This window comes from Benincasa hispida, chromosome 9 (assembly GCF_027475165.1).
Source record: "Benincasa hispida cultivar pf3 chromosome 9, pf3_genome.v1.1, whole genome shotgun sequence".
NCBI classification, from domain to species: Eukaryota; Viridiplantae; Streptophyta; class Magnoliopsida; order Cucurbitales; family Cucurbitaceae; genus Benincasa; species Benincasa hispida.
The window spans coordinates 8961190-8976271 of NC_143486.1; the positions used below are offsets into that span (position 1 = coordinate 8961190).

A 15082-nucleotide genomic window follows, 5' to 3' on the forward strand; every position below is an offset into this window, starting at 1 on the left:
ATAGAGTAGCAGGGGTGGTGGTTGAGTTCTTTCGAGGTAGTTTGGGGTCTCAGCCATTAAGGTATAGGGATCTTACTGCCCGGATTGGGGATATTGTGCAATTCAGCTGGTCCGAGGAGGGGATGGAGGCGCTTGGTAGTTTAGTGAGTTGGGATGAGATTCAGAAGGCTTTATTATCGATGAAGTCTAGGAAGGCTCCTGGGCCTAATGGATTTTCGGTGGATTTTTATAGAGCTGCATGGAGTGTGGTTGGGGATGATTTCTATGATGTTGTGCTGAACTTTTTTTAGTCCTGTTACCTGCCTAGAGGAGTTAATTCTACTACTATTACTCTTATCTCAAAGAGGTGGGGAGTTGAACGTATGGAAGAGTTTTGCCCTATTTCTTGTTACAATATTGTGTATAAGTGTATCTCGAGGATCTTAGCTGAGAGATTGAGGTTGTGGTCGCCTTCTTTCATCAGTGGTAACCAGTCTGTGTTTGTTCTTGGTAGGTCAATTTTCGATAAAATTTTATTCTGTCAGGAGCTTGTGGGGGGCTACAAGAAGGGCAGAAGAAATCCACGTTGTATGTTGAAGGTAGATCTTCAGAAGGCATACGATTCGGTCAATTGGGATTTTCTGTTTGGTGTGTTGCTGGCTATAGGTACGCCCCTTCAGTTTGTCAGTTGGGTGAGGGCTTGTGTTACGTCACTACGTTCTCTGTGATGATTAATTGTTCCCTTGAGGGGTTTTTTTTTCCTGGTAGGAAGGTGTTGAGGCATAGGGATCCGTTGTCTCATTTTTTGTTTGTGATGGTGATGGAGGTCTTGTGTAGGTTGTTGAATAAACCTCATGTGTAATTTAGGTACCATGATCGGTGTGAGCATGTTGGCCTGACTCATTTGGTTTTTGCAAATGATTTGATGATTTTCTGTGCAGTTGAAAGAGATTCTTTGGAGTTTGTGAGGTAAGTCCTGGCAGATTTCGCAAGATTGTTTGGGTTAGTTGCAAATGTTGGGAAGAGTTCCATGTTTGTTGCAGGTGTGGAGCCTGGTGAGGTAGAAGAATTAGCTGCGTTTATGGGATTCTCTCTTGGTTCGCTGCCTGTTAGGTATCTGGGGTTACCATTATTGGCTGATCGGTTGAGGGTTGTGGATTGTGTGCCTTTAATACAGAGGATTACAGCTCGTATTAGAAGTTGGGCGACGCTATCTCTCTCTTTTGCTGGGAGGTTGCAGCTTGTTAGGTCTGTTTTACAGTTTTTTCAGGTGTTTTGGTGTAACATCTTTGTGTTGCCTGTGTGTGTAACTCATGAGGTTGACCATCTGTTACGTCTTTATTTATGGAAGGGAAGTGTGGTGTGCTTGTCGTTGAGGGGGGAATGGGGGGTTGGGTGAGAAACATGTGGCTTCATGGAATCAAGGTGCTATAATGAAGCTGCTCTGGCTTCTCTTAATTAAATCGAGTTCATTATGGGTGGCATGGGTGGAGGCGTATGTTTTGCGTGGGCGGTCTCTATGGGTTGTTCGAAGTGAGGATTGGAGGTCTTGGTGCTTGAGGGCTATCTTGTGTTGTAGAGATAGATTCACGCATCTTGTTCGTTTAATGATCGGCGATGGACGGTCTTTTTTTGTTTGGTGGGATCCACGTTGCCGGGGGGTGCAATTTTGGATTCATATGGGTCTACGGTTGTTTATGATGTAGGAATTAGTTTGGAGGCGCGGTTGTCGGAGTTCTTAGATAGTAAGGGAGGTTGGAGGTGGCCTATAGTGACTTGGGAGTTGCTTAAGATCTAGGGTCTTATTTAGGCAGTGGGGCCTAGGGTGAAAGAAGAGGATTATTAGGTTTGGGAGCCGGGTGCTAGTGGGCGGTTTTCTATCGGAAGTGCATGGGAGAGTTTGCGTCCTGATCGTCCTAAGGTGTTTTGGGCTAGTATTTTGTGGGCAGGGGGTGATATTCCGTGCCACTTCTTCTGTGCGTGGTTATCTATGAGGGACAGGTTGGGTACGTAGGATTGGTTGAGAAGTTGGGGTGTGTTGTCAGGGGGGAGGGGGGGTGTCTTCTGTGTGGGGAAGGTATAGAGTTTTGGGATCATTTATTTTTTGAGTGTGGGTTTAGGAGAGAGGTATGGTCTGGTATGTTGCGTCAGTTGGGTTTGTTGTATCGGGTGGCGGGTTGGGATGTCGAGTTGAGTTGGTTGTGTTGAGTGGGGTCGGGTAAGGGGTGTGTAGTAAGTTGTTCCATGTATTCTGGCGTGCTTCCATCTACGACATCTGGCAGGAGCGTAATCGACAGCTGCATGGAGGTCGTTCGAGGGCGGTGTTTGCTTTGTTTCACCTTATGGTCTCTACAGTTCGTGCTCGAGCTACTTCCTGGCGGGTTGATCTTCTTGGTCTTATCTAGCATGTTTACAATTTTTTTTCTTCTCTTTGAACTTGCTGTTGCTCTCTGTTTTGCTGTTGTCCCTTATTGTAGGATTTTGGTTTCTCTTCTTTGGCTTTCTCCCTAGTGTTTTGGGGGTTTTTTACGTTATGTTTGGTTTGCTCAGGTCTTTTCTTGTTGGCTTTGTTTGCATTTTATTACCCTATCTTTGCATGTGCTTTGTTACTTTGATGCCCTGATCCTGGGCTGTGAGATCCTTCTTCTTGTTGTATAATAATATCATCTATTCTAAAAGAAATAGTATATTTGCAACAACTTTTAGTTAAACAAGTCACCATAATGCGACTAATAAATCTTATACCATTTTGAATGTACATAAGTACTGTAAAAACACTTTCATCAAATTATATAAAGAGTAGTAATCCAATGAAAGGTATTTGATCCCCTACCCATGTCTGAACATGTAGAAGAAAGAAAGAAAAACTCAACTATATATTTAATATGTGCTTAATAGATAAATGAATCCCACTAGAAAATTTTGAACTAATAAAACACACGCGAGATGCGGCTATTGGAAAGGTGAAGTATAGCTAAAGATTGTTGGTGATGGGTGCATGAGGAAGTTTTTGTTGATTTAAAGGCCACAAGAATCTTTGATATAAGAGATAAGTTTATGAGAAACATTAGCTTTGTCATAGGTAAGGAAATCATAGTGATTAAATGGCTTGTATCATAGTGGATTGGCATCATCCACTAAGCTGCTCTGTGTGTGTGTAAGAAGATACAAACGAGTCAAGTACAGGATAAGGGGTCATGTGGAAAATGGAGTTTGATGCAAGTGATATGCGTCGATCTAAGTTAGATGTACACGAACAAGAATATGAGGCAAATGAGATGACTTGTTTATCTTCGTTTATGCGTTAGACTCTATTCGGCATTTCTCAATGCGAATATCATACAATACCTATCTCTAGGATGTATGCGTCAATCACAAGATGCAATAAAACACCAGTGCGTCTATCTCTAGATGTACTCGCATTTCTAACTTGATGCTGGCTTACTTATTCTCTCGAATAATTTAAGCTAAAGCTGCTTTTACCAATTGATTTAGTTGGCTTAAGCTTTGAAATGGAATTTTGCATGAAGTTATAGATGCATCCAACATAAAACAAGAAATAAACAATGGCGAAGTATGATAGATCAAATATGTGAATTTATAAAGAAACTGATTGTCTTTACAAAAACAACACTTAATCAACTGAAAAGATGAAATCGGTAAGTAGGATGAAATGAAAAGAGTCAAGCCACAGAGTACAATCTCTTGTCCTCTTTGGCTCAATTCTAGTTCGTGTACAACCACTTATGGAAGAATTGGAAGAAATGTCTCTCTCGAGCTCAACTTTCTCCGCTCCTCGATCGACGATGGTGGTGGTTCTCTTCCCTCTTGTTCTTCTCGACACCACAACACAGCTCTACGATCTCAAAATTTCAGAATTATGCAATGAGCTAAAAGATTAAGATCAAAAGGATTCGTTCATCTGGTGGGATTTCTTTTATTTATAGGCGTCGGTCTTCTCCAACTTGATGATGGGCAGCATTAAATTCCATACCCTGGTCAGCCGCTGACACTCAGATGCTTTTTAGATGCCACCCGTTGTAGATGCCCATGCTTGCAAGTGGTGATTTGACACAAACAGCCTGAATCAATGAATCTTCCTTGCGTTGAATACCTTCGACGCATGCCCCATGCGTTAGACTTTGCCTGCGACACTTTTCTTAATCATGCGTTAGACTTTTGCTGAGATCCTGCAATATCATGTGTTAGTGCCGCAGTATTTTAGCAATAAACATTCTTTTTCATGAGTTTGATAGTGTTCGAGTAATTCCATGCGTTTTCTCTAAAAATGACGAGATTTTATCATTAAAGACCCTAATTGTTCCAACTTTTGAGCCACAATAACTTGTATTTCTATAAGTTATCAAACCCCTAAATTTGACCAATGCTTGTCCTCGAGCATTCCACAAATAATTCTTGTTATCTCCATTGTCTTTAGTATGTAGAGTTCACCTCTCATCATATTCACTTATAAGCTTGAGACTGGAATTTGGAAAATGCAACGCAGGTTGATTCTTTTCTAAAAGGAAGAATGTTTTATTTCAGGTGCCCTTTTGTCAGCTACTCCTTTCGTTTCTTAAAACATTCTCGTTTTTTCTAAACCAGCAATGCGTTAGATGCTTTTAAAATAGATGCCGGTTAAAAGAAAAAGTATAAATTTTCGGTTACCCATGCGTTGTTCCAGGTGTCCCACTTTCATTTTGGCTTGCCCCCACGGGTGTCATGCAAGCATCCAACTACGGCTAAGTTCCTGTTCCAATTTTTAACTCATGCCAATTTGAGGTTTTCTTTTAAAGTATCGATAGAGGAGTTTGCATTGATCATCTTTCTATTTTGTTTCCTTTCTTTTTGATGTACTTGATGAATGCGCCTTAACTCGGATTTTCCTCATCCCCAAATTTTGGAGATCAGCTAAATCCTCATTGCTAAAAGAGAAACAAAATTTCGAAATGAGTTTTGATTTAAAGCTTGCATGTGTTAGAAAGAAAACATGTAGACTTTTCAGAAAAGTTTAGGCTTTGTTGATTTTCCTAACGCCTACTCTATACTTATAAATTTCATATTACTAATATCATTGAGGTAAAACAAAGCACAAGACGAGAAAAATAGCTAAAGAACAAAAAATGTATGCTAAGGACAAACGCAAGGATGAAAAATGATAGAAATTTCATTCATTTCATTGGATAACTCAGTAATGGAATAAACAAACATAACAAACAAATAAAAAAGATTAATAAATAAAACAAAGTAGCCAACACCCCTAAATTTATTGTGTTGGCACGTCATCCCTACGTTCTTCTGCAGGGTCTTCATTTATGAAGTGTATAGAGTTCCTTAGGTGAGCAGGTAGCGGTGGCAAGGCAAACATTCCAACCAGGACTTGATTAATATACTGCGTTGTGTAGACAAACTGGTCCTGCATTCTTCTTGTTTGCTGCCACAAGTAATCGCTTAGAACCCTAATTTGTTGTTGAAGAGTTTCAATGGATGCAGCCAGTGGTCTGAGTTGATCGCTAATGAAAGGTTTCAACTCGTCAAGATCAATGCGTGGTTGTGGCAATGTTGGCTCTTCAGCTCTTTCAACTGGGTCTTCAATATTTCCTGCGTTGCTTGACCCTAACCCAGTTGGTTAAAAAATAATTGGAGGCGGTACAAAAGTTGGAATTGGAGTTGGTAAGGGAGAAGGAAGGGGCTAGGGATTTCTTGATCTAAATTTGTGGTCTCGTGTTGCGTTGGATCAAGAATCCCTTCTTGCGAGGCCAAAGGTGAGTTTGGGAGAGGGATGTTTACGTCTGGCCACGCTTCTTCATCAGTAAAAGCATGCTCCGCTTCGTAATCTTCATTTTCCAAAGCTTCATCGCTGTGTTCAATCACCCGGACGCATCTTCTTTTGGGGCACGTTAGGAGGGTCGAGGTCTGGCTGTCGCGTCCTTGCAAGGTAGGGCAAACTGGTGTGGCGAACCGCGAAGAAGATGCCTGATTAACTTGATATCCATCAGACCATCAATTTCCTCATAATCATCCCCCAGAGGGATGCCTCTGCGTTCACACAACGCACAGATCAACTAAGGGAAATAAAGTTGTCCTCATGGTTTCGCTTTAATGGCTTTGATCTGGTCCCTTATTATCCTCCCTACGTCTAGAGGAATGTGCTGCATGATACAGTAAGTGGCCAGGACGTGTTCTTTTGATAATGTTTCATCATGCGTTGTAGGCATAATGCTTTTCTTAATCAAATAATACCATAAGTTTGTGTCTAGTTTCAGATTCCTGAAAGCTAAGATCTTTACTCTATTTCTTGATGTTTGCCATGTGCTTCCAGGTTTGGCCACTACTCTTAACGCATCTTCTATCTGGCTTGGAGTTGGATGTTCCAAGATGCGATTTCCCTCTGCGTCTGAGTTACTTGCAATATTGAACACTTCATTAATTTTGTCAGCTGAGAAGCACATCAAAACACCTTCAACGAACGTCGTATTTCTCTCCATATCAAACTCACTGTTATAAAATTAGCGGACAAGGTTGGGTCAAATCCTCGTATGCCCAACGCATAGTTGACCCCAGCCCATTGCATCCACAGTTTCGGTTATATATGCGGCAATGGGTTGCGCTCGGGGAAGAAGCCCTTCTCGGCAAGGATGTCACTAAACTGGCGCTTCCTCCCTTTGGTCTTTTTAGGTAACGCGTCAGTTACCTTGCGTTTGCCCGCCTCGTGTTCTTTAGCTTCTCGTGTCAGCTCCCTTAATTCATTTTCCAACTCTTTTTGGAGGGTAGACTTCCTTCGCCCTGGTCGTGTAGGTTGGTACTGCTTCAATTCCTTTTCCAATACTCTAGACCTTGAGCAGCTCTTATGCGTTGCACCCTCAGGACCAGATGGGAACTGTTTTTCTTCATCCTCCAAAATTAATTTCCTTTTTCTCATCATTCTCCTTCCTTTCAATGGCCCTTCATCCGTGTCAGATTGGCAAGGTTGCGATGCATCCGGGCCAACTTCCCTTTCTCTTTCTTCTTCTTCTTCCAACTCTGCTTCAAGCATCATCGCATAATGCTCCGCTTCATCAATTTCATGTGATGCGTCGGTTGGGTTAAGACGCATCACTTGTTCCTCTTCGACTTGGCCCTGATTCAAACTTGCCAAAATCGCTCAAAAAACTTCTTACTCATCTCTTCAAGCCAATTCTGCAAGTTCTGTGCTATTTCGCTCTGACACAGAACTATCAGAGTTGGGCCTGAGAAGAGTGATTGGTGGGGTGCTGGATGGGGTATGCGACGACTCGGGAGATGAAATGATAATGGGTGAAGGCGGTGGAAGGGTTGGCTAGCTCCTTCTGGTTTAATGGGGTAAATCGTGGCTAAGGGTTGGATGGATAATGGGGGAAGTGGACACACTGCGAGCGATGGTGCAGTGTGAACATGAGTGGGAATAGGGTCATGTGTCGCACCCACCGACGTAATATTTCGAATAAATTGTGGTGGAGCGGGCTGTGTGTAGGGTTTCTCGGCAGCTACGGCGGAAGAGGGCGTTATCGCCTCGGTTTGGTGGGAGTTTTAGGTTTAGGTTTGGCGGCGGTATTGGGTTTTTGGTGGGTTTTAGAGGATTTCGGATTTGTGATGGTTTCTATGGGTTTCGACCGAGATGGTCGCTGGGGTGTGGAGGAAGATCCACAGTGCGAAGGCTTGGTCGGAAAGGGGGTTTTTGAGGTTCGGCGAGGGTTTAGAGGGGGCGACATTAAAGTAGAAGAAGATGAGAAGGAACTTACCGACGACATGGCTCCGTAGCTCATTGTTTGGTTTTGGCTGTCAGATGCTGAAGACATTGTTGCCGAAGGATTACTGGAGTAACGAACTTGATCGAAGGGAGGTAAAGTTTTGGGAGCTAGGGTTTTTTTTTTCGAAGTAGGATTGAAGAAGATGGAAGAAGAAGAGATTACAAAGGTTTGCATTTTATAGGTCTGGGGGAGAGAATGTGGTGACGTCAGGCGGCGCCTGACATCCTCATTTATTAGGCAGACAGAAGGACGTGCCTAGGGTTTCTAGGCAATCGAGTGCTTTGTGTTTTCGAGATGCGTCCTTTCGGTTTGGGCCATGCGTTGGCTTAAGTCCAACGCGTTAGTTTTATTCCCATCCTAAGCTTCTTCCAGTTGTACACATTATTTTTTTTATTATTTAAAATAAATAAATCTCTTAAATAAGAAAGCAATAACAATCATCAATCAACTTAAAATGTAATGCAAAGACAAGCAAACAATCAGAGTAAACATAAACGCAGTCATAAAATACATAATGCAAAAGAAATGAAGGTAGAAGAAGCGTCCCTAGAATGTGTGTCGATGTAAACGCAGGGATACTTGGACGCAAGCCTCAGTTGGCTTTGCGTAATACGAGGGATGACTTCTATCGTTCTACACCATCTTTAAAGTAGGGCTTCACTCTTTGCCTATTTACCTTGAATGTATTTGTGCCATCCTCCTGCGTCAACTCTTCTACTCTGTTGATATTCCCTGGGGTTTCCGTGTTGCTGGACAAGACTCTTGGCTACCGATTTTTCAACTCATTCACAATCTGCCCCACCTGTATCTCCAGAGTTCTGATGGAAGACGCCTGGCTTTTTAGCAATGCGTCGTTCTAGGCGATATACTCCTTCAAGAGGTTTTCAAGCAGAGATGCTGAACTCGACGCATGACCTCCTCTATTAAAGGATTGTTGGTGCGGCTGCTGCATTGGCTGGAATCCAGGCGGCGGTCCTTACCTTTGCTGCTGGTTTACCCCTGGGTGGTGTGGCTCCAGTTGTTTATCTGCCTAAGAGAAATTTGGATGGTTCCTCCATCCGGGATTATATATGTTTGAGAATGGGTTATTTTTAATAAAACATATCGATTGTGGATTTTGTGGGCAATCAGAATAGGAATGGGGATCTTCACAGCCCACACAGCTAACCATGGATTGTACGCATGTTTCTACCTGATTTACCTTTTTCGAGTTTGATGTGTTTCCCAATGACATATTCTGCAAAAGGTTTGTCATAGTAGCCACTTTTGCAGAGAGCGTGGCTATTGCGTTAGAGTCAATAGAATTCACATTCTGAGATCGTCTCTTCTTTTCTGCTCTTGCGTCGTAAGTGTCATCCACCCATTCCATATTATGCTTGGCTATGCGGTCCAGTATTTCCTTAGCTTCATTATAAGATTTGTCCATGATACCGCCAGCTGCAGCTGCATTGGCTGCCATTTGAGACGCTCTGTTTAATCTTCCATAGAAAGTCTCCATCTGATGGTTAACGGTAATCCATGATTGAGGCAATTCTTGACTAATTCTTTAAAGCGCTCCCATGCGGCACTCAAGGTTTCAGCTTCTTCTTGCTCGAAGTTCATGATCTCTTTCCGCCTCCTTGCGTTTGTGGTGGGTGGGAAGTATTTCTGCATGAATTTCTCCATCAACTTTTCCCAGGTCGTTATCTCTCTAGGCTCTAAAGTACTTACCCATTGCTATGCATCGTCACGTAGAGAATTTGAGAATAAAGATAACCTGATAGCTTCTGGAGTGATTCCAAGAATCACAAACGAGTTGCACGTCTCCAGGAAATGTTTCATGTGGGCGTGAGGGTCCTCTCCCCGAGCACCCTCAAATTGTCCAGCTGTTTGGAGCATTTGTAATATCACAAATTTCATCTCAAATCTTGTCCCATCTGGTGTTGGATATATGATCCCTATTGAGAAATCATACAACCCAGGAGACACATACTCCCGCATGGGACGCGTACTACTGTTTGCCATTATGATAGGATTTTGCACAGCGGGCTAGCTGTTGAGCTAAGTTATGGTTCGCTTGTTCGTCCGCTATTTGTTGTTGCTTGGTTTGTTGTCTAAGTAGTTGTTGCCTTAACCTACTACGACGATTAGATCAATTTCTTCGTCAGAAGGTCCTTTCAACTTCGGGGTCGTATATAAGTTCAAGGGTGCTTTCCCTTCCGTTGTAACTGTTGTAGAAATGAGTTATTTACACTAAGCTATTGTGTGTGTATGGGCAAGAAGATACAAACGAGTCAAGTAGAGGATAAGGGGTCGTGTGAAAAATGGAGTTTAATGCAAGTGATATGCGTCGATCTAAGTTAGATGTACACGAACAAGAATATGATGCGAATGAGATGACTTGTTTATCTCCGCTTATGTGTTAGACTCTATTCGGCACTTCTCAATGCGAATATCATACAATACCTATCTCTAAGATGTATGCGTCAATCACAAGATGCAATAAAACACCAGTGCGTCTATCTCTAGATGTACTTGTATTTCTAACTTGATGCTGGCTTACTTATTCTCTCGAATAATTTAAGCTTAAGCTGCTTTTACCAATTGATTTAGTTGGCTTAAGCGTTCGAAATCGAATTTTGCATGAAGTTATTGATGCATCCAACATAAAATAAGAAATAAACAGTGACAAAGTATGATAGATCAAATATGTGAATTTATAAATAAACTGATTGTCTTTACAAAATCAACACTTAATCAACTGAGAAGATGAAAACGGTAAGTAGGATGAAATGAAAGGAGTCAAGCCACAGAGTACAATCTCTTGTCCTCTTTGGCTCAATTCTAGTTCGTGTACAACCACTTGTGGAAGAAGTAGAAGAAATGTCTCTCTCGAGCTCAACTTTCTCCGCTCCTCGATCGGCGATGGTGATGGTTCTCTTCCCTCTTGTTCTTCTCGGCACCACAACACAGCTCTACGATCTCAAAATTTCAGAATTATGCAATGAGCTAAAAGATTAAGATCAAAAGGATCCGTTGAACTGGTGGGATTTCTTCTATTTATAGGCGTTGATCTTCTCCAACTTGATGATGGGCAGCATTAAATTCCATACCCTAGTCAGCCGCTGACACTCAGATGCTTTTTAGACGCCATCTGCTGCAGATGTCCATGCTTGCAAGTGGTGATTTGACACAAACAGCCTGAATCAATGAATCTTCCTTGCGTTGAATCCCTCCGACGCATGCCCCATGCATTAGACTTTGCCTGCGACACTTTTCTTAATCATGCGTTAGACTTTTGTTGAGATCCTGCAATATCATGTGTTAGTGCCGCAATATTTTAGCAATAAACATTCTTTTGCATGAGTTTGATAGTGTTCGAGTAATTCCATGCTTTTTCTCTAAAAATGATGAGATTTTATCATTAAAGACCCTAATTGTTCCAACTTTTAAGTCACAATAACTTGTATTTCTACAAGTTATCAACATCCCAATTGAGTATCTTGTTTCCCCTCCTCTCATTATCACTTGGTGCCTTACAAGATCTTATTCTCTTGTTACTCCATGCCTACATCATCAATACACACAATGTACAACTACAAGTTATACTTGTGAACTTTGAAGAGTTTCATTTTAATTTTTGAAATTTAAAGTTTGTTTTTTAACAACCATTGAAGACTTTTGTTGTTAAATTCATGGATGTAATGGAAATTTTCATGTATGTTTATGTTTTACTTAAGTGAACAAATTTAAACACATATAAGAAGTAAATTTGAAATTTTATTATGGTTGGGAAAAAAAATGATAAATGATAGAATAGAAAATTAGAGGTATGGAGATGAAAGGAATACTACAAGAAATTTAGCTTTTGATGTCGATTGGAAAAAAACTAAAAACAAATGTACAATGTCGGTTTCACAAAAAAAAAAAAATGGATAACCAAAATTAAAGATATATTTTAACTAGACAGTTCGTTTAGAACCGACATTGTAGCTACCCATTTATTTTTTTCCCTTTAGTAAAAATATGCCCTCTTCATTTCTCCACCTTTTTTCTCTCTTCTTTCTCACAAAAACTCTTCTCCTCCAAAACTCTCTTGCCATTGCCTTCACTCATTGTTGTCTTCACCACTCGTCCATCAATCGTGAGTGAGTGAGTCAGATCTGCTTGTCGATCTTGATCTCATGCAGATCTCAACGTCTTTATGAAGGAGTAATATAACATGAAACGAAAGAATTAAGAATTAATAAGCACTTAAACTACACTTAATTTGAGTTTTAAACATGTTACTTATGAGGTTTTCATAAGAGGGGTTGAACAAGACAATACCTTTGTAGTTCTCTTCACCATTTCAACAGAATCTCCACAAGTTTGACCTGGATTCTATAGATAGACCACCAACGAGATCTTCTGCTCTATGCTCAAGAAGGAATGTGTGGTGGAAACACTCTCATGAAGCTGAATTAAGGATAAACTTTAGAGGGTGTAGTAGGGTTTCAGTTTTGCAGCAACTTAGATAAAGAACTCAGAATTCTATCCCATGCATGAAGCTTCATTATATAGACTGATTTCATGCATTAGAAGATGGTTGCATGTAGGGCAGCTCCTACTTAGAATTAATTAAAGAACTTATGGTAGAATTTGATGATAAAATACCATAAATGATGTTAGTGGTTTTTTCTAATTTTTGGGAAAAATCCATTAATTCTAATCAATTTCGATTAAATTGATTTTGCTTTTAAATAAAACTACTTTATTTAAAATTTAGTTTTATATAATTAATTCAAATTAGTTAATTTGAATAAAACTAATTTATTAATTAAATATCTCAATATTAAATTAATAAAACATCAATTCTACCAATATGATTCAAATTCATATAATCAATATTTAAATCATAATTTAAATATTAATCGATTCTCCAATCTCGTTTTAATTTCAACTAAATTAAATATTTTAATTGCATCATATACAATCAATTGAAAACCCTAAAACTGAATTTGAACATTTCAAATTCATAACCCTAAATTCAAAATTCATCCAATCAATACTCAATTTATTATTCCAATTTATGAGCTAGTAGAGGGACCTACTGAACCTATAGATCATGAGCTCAAACGATTTGTAATCAATTGGTTAAACTCTTTAAACCAAATTAATTACATTTCGTTAACCATCAAGACATACCACTATAGCTCGATAATTGCACTCTCCTCACTATAGATATATTTCTTTCCATATTAACCATAATCAGTAAGTCGATCCTTCACTGGTTGTTCGTATTTACAACTGGGTGAAAATTACCGTTTTATCCTTGTAAATACATTTTGTTCCTTAAGCATCCACTGACCCTCTAATGAACAACTGACTCATAATACCACTTATGAATCATGTCCCTCTCTATCATGAGAGGGCAGGGCCCTGATTGTTCAAGACCAGGAATCAGCACTTAAAAGAACAATCTATTTGCTAACCCTAAGATGGGTAGAAGTGAATTCTATCTCGCAAGGCTATGTCCCCAGCTATCTATTCGATCTTATCCCCAAAATGGAAGGCTTATTGAGCAGTGTTGTTGGACTACTCTCACCCATGCAGATCAAAGGACAATCTCAAATAAACAGGAGTTAATAGCTAGCTCAGGATTAAGATTGAGTTATCCTAGGTTATTTTAGTATGAAATAGTCAATTTTAACAGTAAACGGTCGTTATAAAGAAAAGTGACTATTTCGTGGTCTAGTCTTTATGCAAACACATTACATAGGATGCCCCCCCTCACATGTCTCTATGCGAATTATCCATGGATCACATCATTTGTATTAACTATATAAAATGGGTCGTATACAATAGTGTTACCAGGACGAGTTACCCAATGTCATCCATATACTTATAGAGCATTTAGGCTATATACCATTAACTTGATCCTGTTTATGTCACTACATAGAGTTAAAGTATTCATACTATAGCCATGGATATGTTTATTGGATTTTCATAATAGAATGCAATATCAACAACTTTATCGAATAAGATACTCAATAATATTTTATTGATAAATAAAATCTTTAACCCAAAATTTACGAACTACGAGTTCTAGGTCCTTCCCAACAATCTTCCACTTGGACTAATACTCCAGTGAGAATAAAAAGAAAATACAATAAACTAGTGCATCTATAGTACCATAGATACTCTCCCACTTGCCCTAGATTATGTTGCTCGTAGTTCTAGTCCAACTAGATGGCCCTCGAACACTTTAGCCGAGAGGGCCTGTGTAAATGGATCAGCAAGGTTGGCTTTAGAGGCTATCTTCGTGACGATCACATTTCCTCGGTGCTCGGAGGTCTGTCCTCCTATTCCAGCTCCAAACGCCGCTCAAAATGTTCAGAAGGCGTACGAGCGATGGACACGGGCAAACGAAGGCCCGAGCTTATATCTTGGCCAGTCTTAGTGACGTGTTAGCAATGAAGCATGAGCCCATGGTCTCAGCGCGTGAGATCATGGAGTCCCTACGGGGGATGTTCGGACAACCATCTGGACAGCTCAAGCACGAGGCTCTCAAACACATCTTCAACTCCAAAATGGAGGAAGGCACCTCTGTTCATGAACATGTGCTTAACATGATGGTCCACTTCAATGTGGTGGATTTGAATAGGTCTAGAATCGATGAGGGCAGTCAGGTTACCATAATCTTGCATTCTTTGTCGGAGAGCTTCCTCCACTTTGTTAGCAATGCGATTCTTAACAAAGTGGAATATACCCTTACAACTCTCCTTAACGAGTTGCAAACATACCAATCTTTACTGAAAAGTAAGGAGAGGAAAAGGGGTGAGGCAAATGTTACTTCATCTTCTAGGATGTTCCATCGAGGTTCGACCTCAGGGATGAAGCCTGCACCTTCTACTTCTAACTCTGAAAAGGGAAAGAAGAAGAATGGTGGTAAGGGCAAGGGAAAGCACCTGCTAACCCGCCACTTGTCCCCCCGAGGAGGCATTCGCCACAGGTTGAAAAAGGAAAGTTTCCACAACAACTAGGATGGAACTGGAAGAGGAATTGTCCTTGCTCGGTAAAGGAAAGGAAGGTCGCCAAGGCTAAGACCAAGGAAGACAAAGGTAAATATGATTTACTTATGCTAGAAACTTGTTTAGTAGAGAATGTTGATTCTTCCTAGATAATTGATTCGAGCGTCACTAATCACGTTTGTTCTTCCTTTCAGGGGATTAGATCTTGGCGACAGCTGGAGGCTTGTGAATGACGATGCGAGTAACCACCGGGCACATCGTCTCAGCTGTGGTAGTGGAGGCATCCAATTAACTTTACATAATAGGTTTTTTGTATTAAAAGATGTTTTTGTTGTTCCTGAA

The 15082-nt window shown here is 40.5% G+C and overlaps 1 non-coding gene across 1 annotated transcript; it reads left to right on the plus strand.

Annotated features, from left to right (window-relative positions):
* Positions 1 to 9261: 9261 nt before the first annotated feature.
* On the plus strand, positions 9262 to 9365 carry LOC120087474 (small nucleolar RNA R71). The gene has a single exon (XR_005484615.1). It is a non-coding gene; the product is annotated as a small nucleolar RNA R71 (small nucleolar RNA).
* Positions 9366 to 15082: the final 5717 nt, after the last annotated feature.